Source organism: Coenobita brevimanus, chromosome 26 (assembly GCF_032717465.1).
Source record: "Coenobita brevimanus isolate Jiangsu-jjx chromosome 26, ASM3271746v2, whole genome shotgun sequence".
Taxonomy (NCBI): domain Eukaryota; kingdom Metazoa; phylum Arthropoda; class Malacostraca; order Decapoda; family Coenobitidae; genus Coenobita; species Coenobita brevimanus.
Genome location: NC_136979.1, coordinates 3,612,501 through 3,620,000, shown reverse-complemented (window position 1 = coordinate 3,620,000; position 7,500 = coordinate 3,612,501). Strand labels below are relative to the sequence as shown.

The following is a 7,500-nucleotide window of genomic DNA, read 5'->3' as shown; positions in this document are numbered from 1 at the left end:
CTCTCTCTCTCTTCCTTCTACCGTTCACTTCTTCCTCATCGCCCTTCTTTCCTTCATTTTCTTCTTCTCAGTCTGCCTCCCCAACCCCTCGCATTCGCATTTCTTAAGTTCCTCACCTTCTTCCTCCTGTCCCTTCCTCCTCTTTCCCTCTTCCTCCTCTTTCCCTCTTCCTCCTCTTCTCCTCATCTAATCGTCCTTCCATCCTTTATTCCTTCCTGTCCTCCTCTTCTTGGTCTTTCTCTTCCTCCCTTCTTCCCTCATCTTCCATCATTCTTATTTCAGTTTCCTTTTGTAAGCATCTTCAGTCTCTCCTCCCTCCTCTTCTTTCTCTTCTTCCTTCACCCTCCTCCTCCTCTTCTCCCATTTTCCTAGTCCCCTCTTTCTCCCCTCCCTCCTCTTCTTTTTTCTTGTCCCTGATTCCTTTCCCTATTTCTCCTCCCTCATTTCTCCCCTTCCCTTCGCCTCTTCTTCCTCCCCATTCACTCCTCCCCTCTCCTTCTCCCTCATCTCCCCATTCTGTCTAATCATATGCAATTTCTCCTGTCTTCCTCCCATCCTCTTCCTCCTCCTCCCCCCTTTGTTTTCTTTCCCTTCTCTCTCTTCCTTCCTCTTTGTCAACCTCTTTTCTCGTCCTCCTCCCTCTTTCACTTCATAGTTTTTCTTGTATCTTCCTCTTCCTTCCTCCTCTTCTTCATTCCTCTTTCTTCTCCATTTTCCTCTCTTTTTTGTCGTCCTCCTCCTCTTCTCTTTGTCTTCTTCCTCTTCTGTCATTTTCTTTTCCTTTATTTTCTTTCTCTTATTTCCTCTTATTCTCCTCTGTCATTTTCTTCATTTCCCTTTTCTACTTCTCCTCTTCTTCTTCTTATTTCTCTCCTCTCTTCTTCTTCCATTCCTTCCTTACTTTCTTCTCCTCATCCTCTTCCTTCTCCAAGTATCCAATGTTTTACTTTCCATTTAAATTCACCAATCATCCTGCTCTCCGCTTCCTTCCACGTTCTCCCTCTCTTTACATTTTTCCTCCATCTTCCTCCTCTTCTCTTCCTTCCCTGTTCTCCTCCTCTTTAACTTCTTCCATCATCTTTCTTCTCTCCTCATCTCCTTCCCATTGCCTTTGCCTTTCTCTCTCCAATTCCTCTTCTTCTCCTTCTTCCCTTCCTCCTCCTCCTGCCCTCCCTCCTCCTTCTTCCCTTCCTCCTTCATTTGTATTTCAATTTCCCCTCGCAAACATTACCCCAGTCCCTCCCATTTTCCCCTCGGAGTCATCCCTCTTTCCTTTTCCTTTTCTTCTCCCCTTCTTCTTTCTGTCTTTCTTTTCTCCCTCTTCCTCTTCCTCTTCTTTCTTCTTACCCCTTCTCTTTCTCTTGTTCTTCTTCCTCTCTCCCTCTTCCTTCTCCTTCCCTCTCCCCACCCGTTCCCAAATTTCCTACCTCTCGCTTTCTCAGTTCAATTTTCCTTCTAAGAAAATCCTTGCCCTACCCCCCTCTTCTTCACCCGTCTCCCTCCTCCCCCTTTTCCTCCTCCCCCTCCTACTTCTCCTTCCCTCTCTCCTCCTCCTCCTTCTCCTCCTCCTCCTCCTCCTCCTCCTCCTCCTCCTCCTCCTCACCCAGTCACTGTTCCCTCCTTTTTCCAATCTCTCTCACTCATTTTGCCCTCTCTTCCTCTCCTTTTTCCCCTCCCCTCTTCCCCCACCTCCTCCCCAACCTCCCCTACTTGTTTTTTAATTTCCCCTCCTAGCATCGTCCCCATCACTTCTCTTTCCTTCATTCCTCTTCCTCCTCCTCCCCTTCTTCCTACCCCTGTTATTCTCCTCCCCTCTCTTCCTCTTCTCCTTCCCCCTCTTCCTCCATCACTACCTCCCTAACCTCTCCTTATCCATTTCAATTATACTTTCTAACTTTTCAAACAAATTCTTTCTCTTATCCCTCTTCTTCCTTATCTTTCATCCTCTTTCCCTTCTTCCTTCCCATACTCCTTCCACACTTCCTTTTATCTTCATTCCCCTCCTCTCCTACCCCTTTTCTTCCTTTCCTTCTTCATTGGCAGTTCAGTTTCTCATTCTGTTTACCTTTCTTTTCTCTCTCCTTCATTCTTCCACCTGCTCTTCTCCCTCATTTTCTCCTCATTCTTCCTTCTTCTCCTCCTTGCTCTTTTCCTTCTTGTCCTTCCCCATTAACATTAATATTGTTCATTCTGAGTAGAATTCCTTCTTTTCCTCCCATCTTTTTCCTCTTTCCTTCTTGGCTCCCTACCCTCTTTCTCTTTCCTCTTTTTCCTCTCCCCTCAACCCCTCCTTCCTCCCCTTCTTACCCCTCCTTCCTCTCCTCTTAAACCTTCCTTCCTCTTCTTCTAACCCCTCCTTCCTCTCTTAATCCCTCTTTGATCCCCTCTTAACCCCTCTTCTATACCCCTCCCCTCTTCTCCACCCCCTCCCCTTCTCTTTCTCCCTCCCCTTCCCCTACCTCCACATCTTACCCCATTTGCATTTCCCATTCGTATTCCCCTCTCTTTCCCCTCCCTCCTGCTTCTCCCTCTCTCTCCCTCAATTTCCCCTCCCTCCCTCTTCTCCCTCTCTCTCCTTCCCTTTCCCCTCCCCCTCCTTCTCTCCCCTTCCCCCCAATTCGCATTTCAATTTCCCCTCCCGAGCACCTTCCCCGTCACTTCTATTTCGGTCACCAAATGTCCCTGACGAAAAAAAAGTCCCCGTGTTTAGGGTAAAATTTTGCACTGTCTTAGGGAAAAAACTAGTGGTGGGGGAAAATGAGAGAGAGAGAGAGAGAGAGAGAGAGAGAGAGAGAGAGAAAGAGAGATGCAAAACGAAATACACCCACCGACAAATTAGCGCACGCACACACACACACACACACACACACACACACACAATAAACATTTTCCCTCCCTCCCTCTCTCTCTCTCTCTCTCTCACACACACACAAAAAGCTAGAAAAACAAACACACCTGCACGCATCAGTTGTGAAGCGGTGACTAAGCTAAACCAGTCATCGTGTAGCAGGCTTATCTGGGGCGAGGGATGGAGGTACTTGCACGCACGCAATCGCACGCACACGCACTCAAACCCACGCACACACATATATACATACACTTACTTTCCTTGTATACACTCACGCACATGTAATCTCCCTCGCGCTTGATCACACACACACACACACACACACACACACACACACACACACACACACACACACACACACACACACACACACACACACACACACACACACAGTGACTAAGTTCTCGATCTGTATCACTCACAAGTGCAATCTCTCTCTCTCTCTCTCTCTCTCTCTCTCTCTCTCTCTCTCTCTCTCTCTCTCTCTCTCTCTCACTTCCTCCATTTTGCTTTTCTCTTTAACACAATATTTAATCATCTCCTTTCATTATTTTTTTCTCTCCTTTTATGATTTCCACTTTCTTATTTACTTATTAATTTTCTTTGGACACAAACTACTTACCCACTTCCATGTCTGCTGTGGAACTACCTACCTACCTACCTTCCTACCTACATATTCATTAACCTCTTTACCTACTTACCTGTCTGCCGTTTGTCTATATCGCTACCTACTTATCAACCTACCTACTACTCATTAAACTCTCCTCCTACCTACCGATCTTCCATCTTACCTACCTGTCTACTGTTTATCATCTATACATGCCTACCTACCTACCTACCTACCAACCTGCCTACCTACCTACGCTGCTGTCTCTGCATGTCAATTCTTGAACCCTTTTTACTATGTTTTTTGAGAGAGAGAGAGAGAGAGAGAGAATAGTTCGTGGAGGTATAGTAGATGGTGTGTGTGTGTGTGTGTGAGAGAGAGAGAGAGAGAGAGAGAGAGAGAGAGAGAATAGTTCGTGGAGGTTAGTACTAAAGGTGGTGTGTGTGTGTGTGTGTGTGTGTGTGTGAGAGAGAGAGAGAGAGAGAGAGAGAATAGTTCGTGGAGGTTAGTACTAAAGGTGGCGTGTGTGTGTGTGTGTGTGTGTGTGTGTGTGTGTGTGTGTGTGAGAGAGAGAGAGAGAGAGAGAGAGACAGACAGACAGACAGACAGAGAGTATGACCCCATTCCCCAGAGCTCCCTCGTAATTCCTACCCTCTCCTCCCGCAGATTTATTCCACTTCCTTTTCTTGATCCTCCTCCACTTCCTCCTTCCTTCTTCCTGTCTTCTAGTTCATCATAAAATATTCTTTCTCATTTTTCCTATCCGTTTTCTTCTTCATTTCCTCGTGTCTTCATCTTTACTTCCTCCTCTTATTCATCTAGTATTATGCTTTTATTTTCTGTGTCATTCTTCTCTCTTTCTACAGCATCTTTTTCTTCCTCTCTCTTTCCCCTTCTTCCTTGTTTTTCTTCTCATTTATCTTATTCTTCATATCCATTCTTTCTGTCTTCATAATTTTACTCTTTCCATTTCGTCTCTTCCTTCCTATCCTTTTCTCATTTTTTCCTGTTTTTCTTCTCCAGTTGTCTTATTTCTCACCTCCCTTCCTTCTCTCTTCTTCATTTTCTTTCTTCAATTATGTCTTTTCCTTCTCCATTATTTCTTTTCTTTTTTCTCTTCTTTTTTTCCTTTCTTTGTGTTTCCTCTCTTTATCCTTACCTTTTCTTATTATCCTTTTCTTCCTCTTCGGGCTATAGTTTTTTTTTATATAAATATTAATCGTGTTTGTGTGTGTGTGTGTGTGTGTGTGTGTGTGTGTGTATGTACGTATATGTCTCTGTGTGTACGCATGTGTCTGTGTGTACGTTCGAGTATATGTGTCTCTGTGTGAGTACGTGTATGTATCAATGGCCCGTATTCGGTTTGGAAAAGGAGGTTCCGTAGATCCTCTTTCTTAGTTATTTATTTTTGCATATGGCTGGTCATATCCTCTTATACATTATTTATGCAGGGTATGGCGATGTTCGAAGGATTTATGTTACACAGAATAGAGGAGTAAGTCGTACTAAGCAAAATAAATCGCTTAGGAAATAGTGTTAGGTAGCTTCCTTAACCAATATCTACGTAAGAATATATATATATATATTTTTTTATCCATGTGACTTACCAGTGACCCAGAATTCCCTCCATAATTTTCTAATTTTGGCAAAAAAAAAAAAAAAGAGAGAGAGGATTTTTTTTTCTCCTTCCTTCCCAGGCAGTCATATTTTTTTCATTTTTTTTATTATTTCCTTCAACTAAGAAAAACAGAAAAACTGATTTATTTTTTTCTTTCTTCCCAGCCAGCCACCTTCATTTTTTCATCATTTTTCTTTTATTTTCCTTCGGCCAGTAATCCCGGCTCCCATCTTTTCCCCTTCATTTACTCCCTGCATCTTTCTCATCTTCCTCCTCCGCCTCCTTCCCTCCTACATTTCCTCCCTTCCTTCCTCCCTCATCTCCATCATTTTCCCCTCCATTTCTCAACCTCCTGTTTTGGAGTGGGGTCGATTTCCTTTTCATTCTTTTACTTTTCGTTTTTCTGAGAATTTCTGATTTTTGATTTTACACACTTTTCTCAGAATTTCTTAAATATTTTTTATTTTATTTAATTCTACACCCTTTTGTATTTGGGGGCACTTATTATTATTGTTATTATTATTATTATTATTATTATTATTACTACTACTACTGCTACTACTACTACTACTACTACTGTTATTATTATTATTATTATTATTATTATTATTATTATTTCTTTTTGGTTTCTCCTTCTCGTTGTATACATAAGTTATTTGTCACGTAAGTTCTTTTTAACCCTCATATGGTGTTCAAGAGAGACGCCTTCACGTGGTGGCACTGATATAAAAAGGTGACTCCACTTCCCGGTGATACAAACGTCTCTCATCCTCCCTGTCCCCGGAAAGGAGGATGATGGGCTACAAGAGAGGGGTAGCTTTAGCCTACAGTCTACTGGGTTCACATTTATATGAACCTAGGGCTACTACTACTACTACTACTACTACTACTGCTACCACGACCACTACCACCACCACTATTATTACTACTACTACTACTGCCACTATTACTACTGCCACCACGACCACTACCACTACTGTTACTACTACTGCTGCTGCTACCACCACCACTATTACTACTATTACTTCTACTACTACTAGTGATCCATTGAACACTGACATCCTTTTATCCCCTTCAGTCCGATGAGGTATTTTCTTTCTATCTCCAGACGGTTTTATTCAGCTTGGGAAGGATTTATTGTAGTGAAGGAGGGTTTATTAATCTCTATCTCTCTCCCTGTAATCTTAAAGGGAGGTATTCTCGTGGAGTTAGGAGGCTTACAAACACCTCCTCCTCACCGATTTATTTTTAAGTTTACTCAGTTACTATATTCTTGTGTGTTATGCAATTTAAGTCGACCATGAAAAGATATAAGCAAAATGGATGATATTAATGGGTAGTTTGGAAAATAAATCGCTAAGGAAGAGGTGCTAGGGAGCCTCCTTACCCGACGAGGATATGGGCCAAAGTCTCCAGTGAGCTGACTAAAATCGTCTGGAGATACAAAGCTCAAGATTACAAATTGTCACTTGTTTATATGGATTTGCATTTCTCTTCGTATTACCAGAGGATTTCGTTCAGGGGCGAGGGTTTTGAAGGGAAGGGATCAGAGGGGGTTTTGTCCAAGCCCTCCAGTTGAAAAAATCTATCCTAAGCTGAATAAAATCGTATGGAGATCGAAGGAATATGATAAAAATGACATCTTTGAACTTGAAGCCCTGTGCCTATTATCAGAGCTGCATACCTATAGTCCGTTTGTATTCACTTGACAAAACTGGCCCACTCTTACGTATTTACATGTTACATCCTGGCTGCTTGAAATTTGATGAGCCCTTGTTATGGGGCAGGGATGAGTCTCCTTGGTTATTAGTCAAATCGAGCCTCGACTCCAACTGAACTGAAAGGGGTTAGGGATCTTTACCTGGCTAGAGCAAAGTTTTAATAATATGAAAGTATAAAGATGAGACCTAGTTGTGAAGTAGGGATGAGTCTCCTTGGTTACTAGTCAAATCGAGCCTCCACTCCAACTGAACTTATAGGGGTTAGGGATCTTTACCAGGCTAGTGCAAGGTAGTAATATGAAAGTTTATGATTTCTCCCAACTCCTTCCTAAATATTTCCAAATTAGTTACATCTTCCTATGGACTGCAACTCTCTCTCTATATATATATATCAGCTCATTTTTATTTCAGTCTCCTCTGTGTTTTCTATTTCACAAGCCTTGTTCTTCGGGTAATTCCATCCCACCTTCGCTTCCGTTTCTACTTACCTGTCCATGCGATCCATCCATTTATCAAGCCCTCTCATAATTACTCCTCTTTTTAATTGGCCCACTTCTTCCTCTCATTCCTATGCTGGTTCTTTTCTCCTCCTCCTCCTCCTCCTCCTCCTCCTCCTCCATCTCGTTTTTCAGTAATATATCCTCATTAGTGACTTTTTTTTTCTTCTAATTTCCCCTTCTTCTTAGTAATGGTGGATCTGTTTTCT

General features: G+C 42.6%; 1 protein-coding gene across 1 annotated transcript in view; it reads right to left on the bottom strand.

Annotated features, from left to right (window-relative positions):
• The window catches only part of LOC145394132 (uncharacterized), a 244,527-nt gene that overhangs the window by 93,217 nt on the left and 143,810 nt on the right, over positions 1–7,500 (bottom strand). The gene's annotated exons all lie outside the window — the stretch shown is intronic.